Raw genomic sequence first — 12606 nt, forward strand, 5'->3', positions numbered from 1 at the left:
GGTGACAGAAGATTCATGACAGGGAGTAAAAAAAGCAACAGGGAAATTGTAGAAAAAAATGATGGCAAACTGTAAAAAAAAGAAATTATTACAATCATTTCTTGGGACTCGGATGAGTTGCAGTTCCACCACAGCAGCATTAGGAAGGAATCAGAGTAAAACACCAGACAATTTTACAAAATTCATTTATTCACAGAATGTGGAGCAGGTTTGGGCAGAGCTGTTCCTCTAGTGGTCACCTCAGTGGGCAACTGTGTGTGTCTATTAAAGGATGGGGGGAAATATTTGGCCCTCAAATGATACTGCCCTCCTCAAGCTGCTATGTGGAAGACAAAAAGGATATTCAACAATTTATGAAAATAGGAATCTTTCATTGTGATGGTTGGTAGTGCTATTCACTAGAACATGGGTGGGTCAAGTTTGTTGGGTGTGGAAACATTTGCATAACCTGTGCTCAGAAAACATTTCTATCTCATCACAGAAATTTTGATGCAGGAGTGGTCAGGCAGCAATTCAAAATTTATATGCAACAAATAAGTGAGGAAAAGAAACCTTTGCTCTTAGAAGCTCCAAAGTTTGCATCTGCTGAAGAAAAATGAAGCTCTACCTAATGAGTGCAACCATCTTTACCTTCTCTGCCCCTACATTCACAGTACACTCTGTATCAGAGGTACAGCATCTCTGGTATGTAACAGATACTGACCTCTCTGTCTTCAAGGGATATGTTGGAGGAGGCAGATTCCATAAAGAAGGAGCATATAAAATGTTTGTCTTTACAATTTTTAGTTTCTGTGCAGTTTTATATCAATTTGGTTATTTTGAAAGCTATCTTTGTAGGTTTTTTTTTTCCTCATCAACACAGCCTTTTAACTGGCTACCCACTGAGCTGTTCCAATTAACAGGCATCCACAGCATTATTTTTCTTCTTAATTTTTGTGCCATGAAGGCCCAGTCATTACAGTTCAGACTCTACTTCTCCATGATGAATATGTCAGGAGGTGCTCGCACCTCTCCAGCACAGTCTGTATTCACATTTGAGTTAACTTAAGCAACTGATTAATAGCACCATGTGTTGAAGAAGTTTGAACTGGATTTACCTGACTTCAGCTTACATCTTCTACCTTTGAAATGACTGCAGTCTCAGGGACTTGCTTCCCTCACTGGGAAACAGTTCCTAAGTAAATGTAGTCATTCCAACTTGTACTTTGACATCCAGGATGAAATGCCCTCACCTTGGTTATTCTGTCTTATCTAAACAGAATTCCAAAGAAAGTCAATAGCTCCTAGAGACAGAATATGATGCATTTTCCATGTACCAGTTCTGTTTCTTGCCTGAAATCTACAATTTCTGAAGAGCTCTGAAGAGAACATGTTTAATCTGTTCAACCTCACCCATTCTCTCCCATTAGCTATTTATGGGCTACGCCACAAACATAATAGGTTTAAAAGGTGAAATTTCAAATTCTATATAGTGGATTATAAAAGACTATTATTATCTATGTCACTAAGAGGAAAAGTGCATCCCTCATGCAGTAACACCTACACAAAATGTTCATAAATTTCATGACAATTCTGACATCCTCTACGTTTGCAAGGAAACAAGCCCTCCCTTCCACCTCCTAATCTCCTTCATCTGAAAGAGAAATGTATTTTTAGCAGCCTCAGTGGGGCCTAAGGCATTGATTTATGAAAATAAGGTGGAAGAATTCATGAATTTTTTCTGACCTCCATCTCTCATTCCTTAGACATTTCTATTTTAAGATGTTTAAAATGAATTGTCCTAATGTGGCATATTATCACCTTGGTGCTCTGTATTTTACATTACTCTAGCATGCACACATATATTCCTATACACCAATATTATATGAATGTTACCTCGTATTGAGCTTAAAATGTCTTTCTGTAACAATATTTTACTGAGATTGTGATATATGCTTTTTTGGGTACTGAGTAACCCTACAAATCCTCTTAAAAGACTGGAATAACTTCCTAAAGGTACTCTATGAATGAGGAAAGACAAGCAGATGAAATTGTAGCCATTTGATACAGAGTTCTTTTTAATATAATCTACTGAAGCTAAACCAATATCTCATTTTCTTCAGCTCTTGATTCTACAGTAAGAGCCCTGCACTTCACATTCCAGTGACCTCTACTGCTCATGCTAATTAATTCTTTGGCAGTGTTACTTCTGCTTTATATAAACATCTTTGATAGTATAAGTAGTTCTCCATCAGCAATATTGTTAAGTATTTTAAGATTCCAGTGAAAATAAAACTACAAATAAGTCTCAGGCTGTGAAACCCTTGGAAGTGGCCCATGGAAAACCAGATCTCTTGTTTTGGTTTAAAAATGGTATTCCCCAGTTCAATATTCCCACTAGAAAAAAAAAAAAAAAAAAAAAAAAAAAAAAAAAAAAAAAATAGAGAGAGAGAAAATTTTCCTAAATAGGTTTTTTCCAAGATGGAAGTCATATCTAACTAATCTTCTTTTCTAATATCTTTTTCCCCAGTCGGAGCTTTCAATAAATTAATTTTATTTTACGCTTATTCTCTTTTGGTGGAAATCACCTATCTGTAAAGAACCACCAAAAAGGCAACATGCCACTTAATTCCCATTCAAGCATCTGCTTAGGGCAGATACAGCACAGTGTCAAACTTGGGTGGATCTTTGTGCTATATTCACCCAGGCCCCACGGTGAATTTTACCCTGTGATGTCATTCTGGTGAGAGTATTTTGGATAAAATGAGTGATGCCTTGGAAATAGGAGAGGCTTCACTATTTCATTTGCTGTTTGCAGAGTATTTTCTGTTTCAGTCCTATATCCTTAGAGTAGTTAAGGATAACCTTTCAGAAGACATTTGGAACAAAGCTTCACCTTTAAGGCAACCAGGGGATGAAAACAATCTAAGTGAACTGGCCAGCAGGCAGGAGCTATGTTGGCTCAAACAAATGTAGAAAGTCAGGTGAAAGGGCCATTAATAATAAAGAGACATCCAGAACAAATGTACTGGCTTCACAGCTGAGACAACTTGTGTGAATAATAATATTACTGCTGAACTTTGCAGAACACATGGAGTTGTCCTTGACTTTGCTCTTCTAAACGAAAGAAAAAAAATCCCTAAATCTGCAATATCTCACTACAAAATTTCCTTGCTCTGCTGATATGTAGTTTCCAAGGCATATATTTGTCACAGACAAAGAAATCCCTACGGAAAGCTAATTTAAAAAAAAAAAAAGAACACTAAAACCAACAAAACAAAACCAATAGTTATCTTCATAGCATAAGAGATCACTTTGTTTGAAAACTGACTTTACAGAAATTTTTATTTATTGTTATTATTAACAAAGAGTATTTTCATCATGGAAATATCATATTTATTTAAAATTCAATGCAGTTAACATGTTCAGATACACAGCAACAGAAATTGCTTTTCCCTTTTGCTTCTAAGTACAAATTCCTATTAACTTGCTCCATTTTTTAAACCTTCTTTGGGTGAATATCCACTGTTTTTAAAACATTTGGACTTTTGGAGTGATGGCATTTGTATTCCCAAGTAACCACCACATGTGATGGAGCCCTGCTCTCCTGGAGATAGCTGAACATCTGCCTGCCATAGGAGACCATGAGTTTTTGTCTTCAATATTAAACTGTGTTTATCTCAACCCATGAGTTTTCTGTCTTTTACCTTTCCATTTCTCTCACTGGCAGGTGAGTGATCAAGTGGCTGTGTGGGGCTTGGTTGATGTTTGGGACTAAACCATGACAGATATTCACAAATAAATCTAGCAATCAATTTTAAAATATAACAGCTAAATAAACGGATAGAGTTGACCTAGGTGAGAAGTCTACAAAATTCAAGAAAAATGGATGTCACAGGGGACTACAAAATATTGAGCAGTGTAATCCACTGGAGCAGCTACCAAAATCAGAACACTCCAGGCAAATACTACATATTTTATAATGCCAGCCATGGTGTAGAGAAATGGTCATCAATAGAAAAGGTGCAAAGTATTGCAGGTGTATGAAGTCATTTAAATTTATAATGCTCAGCATTGCAGTTTACCTGCATATTCTATTATTGGCTTCAGAATCAGGCCTTCACCATCCTCCATTGCCACTGCAACGTGTCTGAATTCTTTGGTCTGCTTAGGTTGTTACAAATGTCCTTTTTGCATCATTTGACCTTATATATTTTCACATATGAAAGGGAATTATCACAGAAAGCTCTACAGCTGATAAAGTAATGTAATGTTGCAGCTAAAAGCAGTAAGATATTTTCTGTGGATCAAAGAAAGCACATTTGTCCACTAATTAATAACTGTTGATTTTTCCCAAACCATGGGGAAGGGATTCCTGCTCTGTTCTGCTTATAGTTTAGAAAGACATCTGCTCTGTCTTCTTTGGGACCCACTTCCCTCTAAGCCACAAACATGGTCCAAGGAGAATGAAGCTTGTGACAATGAGTCACTGGTGATCACAGTACATTGGTGCTCTTTCTGAATGGTCAACAGCCAATATGAGTCAGTTCTCTCGGATCATTTAGTATTTTCAGCCAAAATACCAATTTATTGACTTTTTCTCTTCTTCTGGGACGCATGCAATCTCACATAGTGAAGTATTATTAAAAATATAATAAACACTTGATAACTAAAATTTGATAATTCTCATTGCTGAAGCAGCACAAACTACTGACTTAGAGCATACTTCATTTGTCAGGGATGTCATTTTTATTTAAACATAACTGATATCTTAGAAAACAGGAGGTTTAATTCTGCGTTGCAGCTGAGCTCTCTAGCCCACTTCTTTCCAAAAGTCTAAGATGAAAAAAACTTGGATTTAAATCTCTAAGGAGACACCATCTATTTTTACATGCAATGAGAACTTTGCTAAACACAAGAAACTGAATTCTTCACTCAAAAGGTTGTGGATTCAAGTGTGGTATTTCTGTTAATAATACAGTCACTAGATTATTCTTAATGCTGTAGAGGAGAGACTGGTCCTTTTGGAAGGCAATTCCCATGTTAGGGCATCAGGAGGTGATTCAGCCCATCCTTCCTTGAATATTAAATAAGGCAGGTATGGCTGAACACAGAAAATCTTTTTGTTTAGTTACAATGAAACAGGAGATCATTCCAGATGGGAATGCCTTTTCATCTTGAGACTAATTCTCAAATATCAGTGAAAAGCCTAGGAACAATGCTGGAAGACACTTCAGAGCCAATCTGCCCACTGATGGGTTTTAAGGTAGGATCCAAAACACTTGATGCCTGGCAGGTGTTTATTCAGCCTCTTTATTTAAGAATGGTATTTCACAGTCCTCTTCCTATTGCCAGGAAAGTGGCTCAATGCTTCATGTTGCATTATCACCCTGTGAAGGGCAGCCTTGGAAGAACAGAAGAATTAAACAGAATAAAGACCTAGAAAACTTCTGAATCTCATTAATAAGAAGTACTTTATCTGTCCTAAAGTGGGACACAAATCAGGGTTTTTTTTTACTTTTTCAATCACCTTAACAATAAAAAATAATAAAGAGCTTTAAAATTCTCCTTTATTTTTTGCCATGCAATAAAGGCACCAAATACTGAAATAAAATGGGGAAAAAAATCACAGTATCAGTAGAAAAAGTATATTTTATTTTCTAAATAAACAGAGTAGGAATATTTTTTGAATATATATCCAGTATTTCAGATAAGATCATAGTATTTAATTTAATGGTGAAACTCCATATACTGTACCCACGATAGCAATGTTACAATGCTTTTGTAAATTATGCGCAGATCCCAGATGATTTGGAAGTAAGAAAAAAAAGTTTCACTATAATCCAAGTACATTTGCACTGTGTCTACCACTGAGTAGATAGATATCTTGGCAACAGCACTCACAGACTCTTTTTTATCATTCTGTTAATGATGACCCATATATCCTTTCTTAGACTGTCAGGGTAGTTCATATCAGTGGATATCATTTACTCTTCAGAGTAGCTTAGAAAATTAACAAACACCCCCAGTTAATTTGCTTTAGAAATAATTCCTGAGTTTTCATTAACCAAGAAGGCACAAAAAGCCAATGTTTATCAAAGATACTCAGGAAATTAGATGCAGTTCTAAAGAAACAAAATGGTGAGAAGTATACTGGGGCATTCATTATGATTTAAAAATCACAAATTTCTTTCTTTAGATGCAGATAGATCCCACTTGAGTGCATGAAATTCAATAACGAAGAATCTATTCTATCATTGAAAAATGAGGGATTTATTCATGAAAGCTCTTGTTGCACTAATGAGAGTTGGCCTAGAATTGATTGGAAAATAGATCCACAAACTGCAGAGAGCAACATATGAGAATTATATTTGTATCTGTAAAGATTATTTCATAATGTAGATATCTGCATGGGAGTATGAGACCCTTCTAATGCACTCAAATATGGGGTGTGGGCTGGAGTAAAGGAAGAAGCAGAAAATATTGGTTTAATTGCTGCATGACTAATTTATTTGATGTTGTTAGTCTTTTCTATTTTAATTACATGCAGAAAAGGATTTCTAATTCAAAGATAAAATGGATACCATGTACACATTTGTACTGCTGGAAAGCTAATCAGTTTTGTTTAATAATGAAATCTTAATATGCAAGAAGTTTTGCAAAAAAAAATATGTGTGAAAATTTCTAATGATTATATCGAAATTAAATACACAATCATCAATGGGTAGTTTATATTGTTATTTTTTATAGATGCTATCATTTCTTTTGATGATACCACAAATATTTACAGCAATTTATTGGCAATGTCATATTCTATTTTAGATATAGAACTATACAGAACTTTTAAAAATATATTTGCAACAAAATCAAATACAAAAATTTTGAAAGAAAGTAGTCTCCATTTTAGTTAATGCTATCTACAAAGTTTATCAGTCAGCAAGAAACACTAATATTTTACCATGTAGATATTGTTTAAAACTATTCTAGGACCAAGGGAACTGAAAAAAATAAAACTCCTTATTATAGTGGTGAATTTTAAGCCCTTAAAAAATTCCTATTCAAAAGATTGAAATGTGTATGAAAAATGTCTGATGTCTTGTTATTTTGTGCAACTTTAAAATTTTACACATGTATTTTTCATTGCATAGTATCTATCCAAACATAAAACATCTTTACCTGTTGCTTGTTTGCATCTCCAGGTTTGTTACAGATCCTGATCTGAGAAGGGTCAAATACAAATCTGGTGTAAACTGTAATAGATCATTGACTTCAGCTGAAAATGCCAATTTATACCAAAGGCAAATTTGTCCCAAGGTTTTTAGGATACGTTGTTACCAAGTGTAAGTATCAGTTGCTATCCAACTAGTTCCTTCATAGTAGAATATATGATATCACAAAGACTGAGCTTCCCAGTTCTGGAGCTATGATAAGATTGGGGGTAAGCAGTATGAATTGCTTGTACACAAGACTTCCAAAGGTTTGCTGCTCACTACCATAAACTGCAGAAAATTACTCTTTACCCTAAAGCCTAGAGAGCTGTCTGTGTTTGTGATTTATTCTAAAATACATGTGTAGCCATAACTTAATCTCTGAATAAGAGCATCATGCACTGCACTATTTGAAATTGTATAACTGGTTTTAATAGAAGAATAACTTTCAAGAAATATATAGTTTTAAAAATCCTTTCATTATCTCTTTTTAACTATGGAGACGGAGTGTTGGAAAGTGGAAAGGAGGAGTACAGGCTGTAGGGAGATAGTTACAAAGTACTGCTGAATCCTCTCCTTCATAAAAGTTAATCCTCATCTGACAGAGCTTTCATTTTTTTTTTTCTTTCCTATTAAATGAATAAGAGGAAAAATTGTACTTATTAAACAAGCTGCACTTTCAGCAAAACAGCCAACACTAATCACAGTCCTGTGTTAACCAGCTGGCTATTAGATCAGCATTCCTAGCCTTGATTTTGGATTTCTACAAGTCTTCCTATTTAATTTGTCAGAAGACTACAGATAAAAGGAAATAAGAACTAATGAGGCTTATTAAAAACTTTATGGTTTTAATTTCAAAATCCGAATATAACCACAGTTCAGTTCGATATTTAGGCACAAGTGTTTGAAGCCAAAGGCTCTGCTTCCAGCTTTCAAGTTAACATGCTCTGTTTACCTGCAAATATCCATTTGTTTGTCCAAACATCATCTCGACTAGAAATCGGGAATTCCCAGCTCCCATTATCAAGTTTCAAAGTCACAAAGTGCATTTCCTAATGTGGAGAAATTTGTACATTTCAAACACCTGTAATCAGACACATGATCTTCATATGCATCTACTTCTGAGGTCAACTAACAGAGGGCAAATTAAACCAACTCCAGTTATGGATCTCCACTGTTTTTGTTTTTCTGGCTCTGAGTACTTTAATTTATTATTTACTATGCCTATTACTGGTTCTTTATCTGCAGCTCTATCTATAAATGTTAGAAATTGTAGAAATGCAGGCTAAAGGTTCTCTTTCTTCTGCCTTCATCCCCCATCATTCCTACAACCTATATATTATCTCCCTCAATGACCTCTGTTGAAATCATTTTAATAGTGTTCTAAGAGGGATTTTTCCTCAATTACTTTAATTTATAAGAGCAGATTAAAAAAAAAAAAAAAAAAAGAAAAAGAAAAAAAAAGAGGGGGGAAGAAAAAAAGACCACATGTAAAAAAGAATCTAAAAACTCAAACCAAACCACAACAAAATTTTAAGAAGGATTAGGAGTGTGTGAGTAAAGAAATATATCCTATGTAAATATAAAGATGTAAAGAAATAGAAGAAGACTCTTCTATTAAGACAGGCTGAGTGTTTGGGCCATTGATTCTGGAGTAGAGATCCAGGGAGATCTCATAGCACCTCCCAGTACCTAAAGGGGCTACAAGAGAGGCAGAAAGGGACATTTTGCAGGACCTATAGTGACAGGACAATGGGGAATATTTTTAATGTGAAAGAGAGCAGGTTTAGATGAGATATAAGGAAAAAGTATTGACTGTGAGGGTGGTGAGACACTGGCACAGGCTGCCCAGAGAAGCTGTGGATGCACCATCCTGGGAATTACTCAAGGCCAGGCTGAGCAGTCTGGTCTAGTGGAAGGTGCCCCTGCCCATGGCAGAGGGGTCGAACAAAATAATATTTAAGGGACCTTCCAACCCAAACGATCCTGTGATTCAGTAAAAATCCTTTCTAAATGTTGGAAAAAGTTTTGCAGCCTGCACTTTTCTCAGTGTTAGCTTTTAATTCCAGAAAAAGAATGCTACAGTGCTTTATCATCATTCACTAATCAGCTGTGACATGTAATTTGTATTCATATTCACGAGTCCTTTCCAATATTCTAGGTCAGCTTCACCTCAGAAGCACAGAGACAAGAGCACCTGATTCAGGGACCATCGCTGAATGTTACTGTGTGTAACCTCGTGCCCTTTCTTTATTGTATGTTATTGTTGTCTTTTTCATCCCAGCTAACAGACTGTCCACTAAAAGTTCAACAATATCATCCATCACTTCAAAGCACTCTTACATGTGACTTGTCTTACCCTGGCAGAAAGGGGTGAGAGATGATCTGAGACAAGTGTGATGGCTGACTACCCCCGTGTAGTCATTTTTAAACTCTCCAAGAACAGAGTACAGAAGATGCTCTCTCTTCCTGACCTAAATTGATCTCTGCAGCTAAATGGGGTCAAGCCTAGCCAGTCCTGGGGATGTAGAAATGCTTCTTACAGCAAAGTCGAAGCTTTGCAATTGCTCCTCCAAAGCACAGTGCAGGCAACCCAAACAGCCTGGAGGCAGTTCTTGATGAGACGCTTTGTTCTGAAGAATATCCTTATCCCAGAGGTAGTCACTCTGGATTAGGATGTACCCATTCATCCTAAACTGCTTGGAAAGGAACAGAAATGCACCAGCCCTTGCTGTCCTAAAAATTCCTACAGCAGCTTAACCAAATCTCTTTTTATTTCAAGGAAGGATCACATAAGAAGGACTGGATGATGTAAAGACAATTCCTCCTGCCTGGTCAGAGAAGCTGATACTGGAGGTGAAGCTGGGCAGGACATCTCCGTTTTCAGTTCTAGATTTCTAGTTCAGGAAAAAGGTAAGTTAGCAGGATTGTGACTTGATAGTGGAAGCCAGAAAAAATAACAATCAAAATCTGTAACAAAAAAACTCCTGGAGTGTTTTTTGGTTGGTTGGTTGGTTTTGTTTGTTTGTTTTGGTTGGGTGGTTGTTTGCTTGTTTGTTTTGGTGGATTGTTTGTTTATTTGTTTGTTTCTAATTTTATTTAGAAATCAAGGAAAAGCATTGTTTTCTTGGATTGTCCTGGCCCAGCTGAAATGTCGTGTCACTGTGCCCTATTTCACTGTTTAACAGGGCAGCAGACCCTACAGGAGATAAGAGTAATCCACTCTGAAACACTTTCTGCCTTGCTACGCTTCAAAGATAATATTTTTAGCAGTATTGCACCTTTCTGGTGCCTCACAGGATGCCAGGAAATGTTCCCCTCTGTGGAAGCTGGCTGGCACCCAGCCCTGCACACCCAGCAGTGCTGTGTGAATCCTGTCTGCTGTGACACACATAGAACAGTCAGGGGGCTGGGCCTGTTGGGAAAATGGCATAAAACACGTTAGAAAGACAAGCAGAGTCAGGATGATGAACAAAAAAACCTCCATGAGAAAATAATTATTCTCTATTAAAGGAGAATTATAATAAATATCTGCTTGGTGTTTTCTCAGTCTTTTTCAGTCTTAGAAATGAATGCTCAGTCTTTGGAAAATGTGCTACATTGCTGAAATTTGAACTGCAGAAATTTCTGTGGACAGGCAGCCTGGGAGAAGCTATGTATGTTATTTTACACATATACACACATACACACACATATGTGTTAATCCTTAGTGATGACACTCCACGGTAGCGTAACTATTTAATTTACTTTTCCTATGCTAGAACTACATTTCTGGAGTGGAATGATTTTTTTTTTCTTTTCCATATATTCAATACACACAATGGAGAGATTTAAAGTATTTTCTGCAAGTTATTTCTTATAAATCCCTTTATGTTTCCTCATATAATTGTAAGAGAAATTTGCTTTTGAAATCTAGTATAATACATAAATCCTGAGTATGTAATTACAATTAGTGCAGATGCTAAACCTCTCAGCATGTTCCATGACGTTTTATTTACCCCTCCTAAAGGAAGAAATAAAATTTTTGTTTACAGTGAGATGAGTGTAAGAAAGTAGATGATTTGCCCAAGATCAGAAAGTAGCTTCAGGTCCAGCAGGAAGCTGGGTCCAAGGCACCCATCTTCCAAGTGAAAACCTAACCAATGGACCATATGGTCCTTCTGATTGCCTGAAACAGTACAGGCAATGTACTGTTAGCACCCCAGTGGACTGTTCAGAAAAAAACAACAGCAACAAAAAAAACCACCCTACTTTCCCATATTCAGAATTCCCATCAAACTTGTAGAAAGATTTTCTAATCTCTTCCAATGATGTCTATAAATCAAGATGTCATCTAGACAAATGATGACACATGCATCCACCAAATGGTGAAAAACTGTCATTCATTAATGCCATATAGACAGACGGTGCATTTGTCTGTACAGAAGAATGAGATTAAGACTCATATATTCCTACAGCTCATTGTGATGACACCTTGTCCCACCCTTAGTTTTTTGTTTTGTTTTGTTTTGTTTTGTTTTGTTTTTTTCAGTTTCATTTTTTACTTCTATCCCCATCTAATAATGTTTGCAGTGCTCCTGTAGCTCGTAACCATTTAAAGCCAAAGGTATGAAAAATGTTAAAACATTTAAATATTGTTAATGAGATCTGGTACAAAGCAGTGATTATTTCTGCCTTATTTCAAGGAGGCAACACTTCCACGATAAGGATGGTTTCCCAACTGTCACAGTGGCTTCCCCAGCTACATTATCCCAAATCACAAGTTTGAATCACAGCATAATCCATATCTAACAATCTATTTTTATCAGTTTCATTAAGCTCATTCTGGTGGAATATTCAATATTTATTAAAAGCAGACATCTGCAGAGACTTTGTACAGCTAAAAGCTTTTCTTTTTTAAGTGAAGTCATAAATTTGACCTCACATCAGTGCCACATTTTTGTACATCTGTCACACAAACACCAAGGAGGATGAATGAACTAACAATGTATTATTTTATGCAGTGGGTTCCAACAGCCGCAGAAACTGTTCTAAGCATCAGCATGTTGTTAGCCTTACTGGCCCATAGTCAGATTGCCTAGTAGAGAGCCAAAAATGCACTTAAACACCTCCTATGGCATATAAATTCAAAGGAGATTGAATGACTGAAGACATGTGTGCTCTGAATTTGTCTGAAACTGAAGAGAACTAATCACAATGTTTGGGTGAAGCAGCCATAGGAAGCACTTTGTCTGACTTAGAAATCATGACTCCTTCTTCTCATTAGCTGAATATGGAGCCAGAGCCTGTCAGCTCATAAAGTACCATCTGAATCACTCATTTTGCCTGCAGTAGGTGGCCTGAATGCAGCTGTCTGCTTCCCTATCAGTAAAAAAACTAATGCTTCAGGATAAATAAGACCATGAAATCCACAGACAGC

Source organism: Zosterops lateralis, assembly GCF_965231275.1.
Source record: "Zosterops lateralis genome assembly, chromosome: 3".
NCBI classification, from domain to species: domain Eukaryota; kingdom Metazoa; phylum Chordata; class Aves; order Passeriformes; family Zosteropidae; genus Zosterops; species Zosterops lateralis.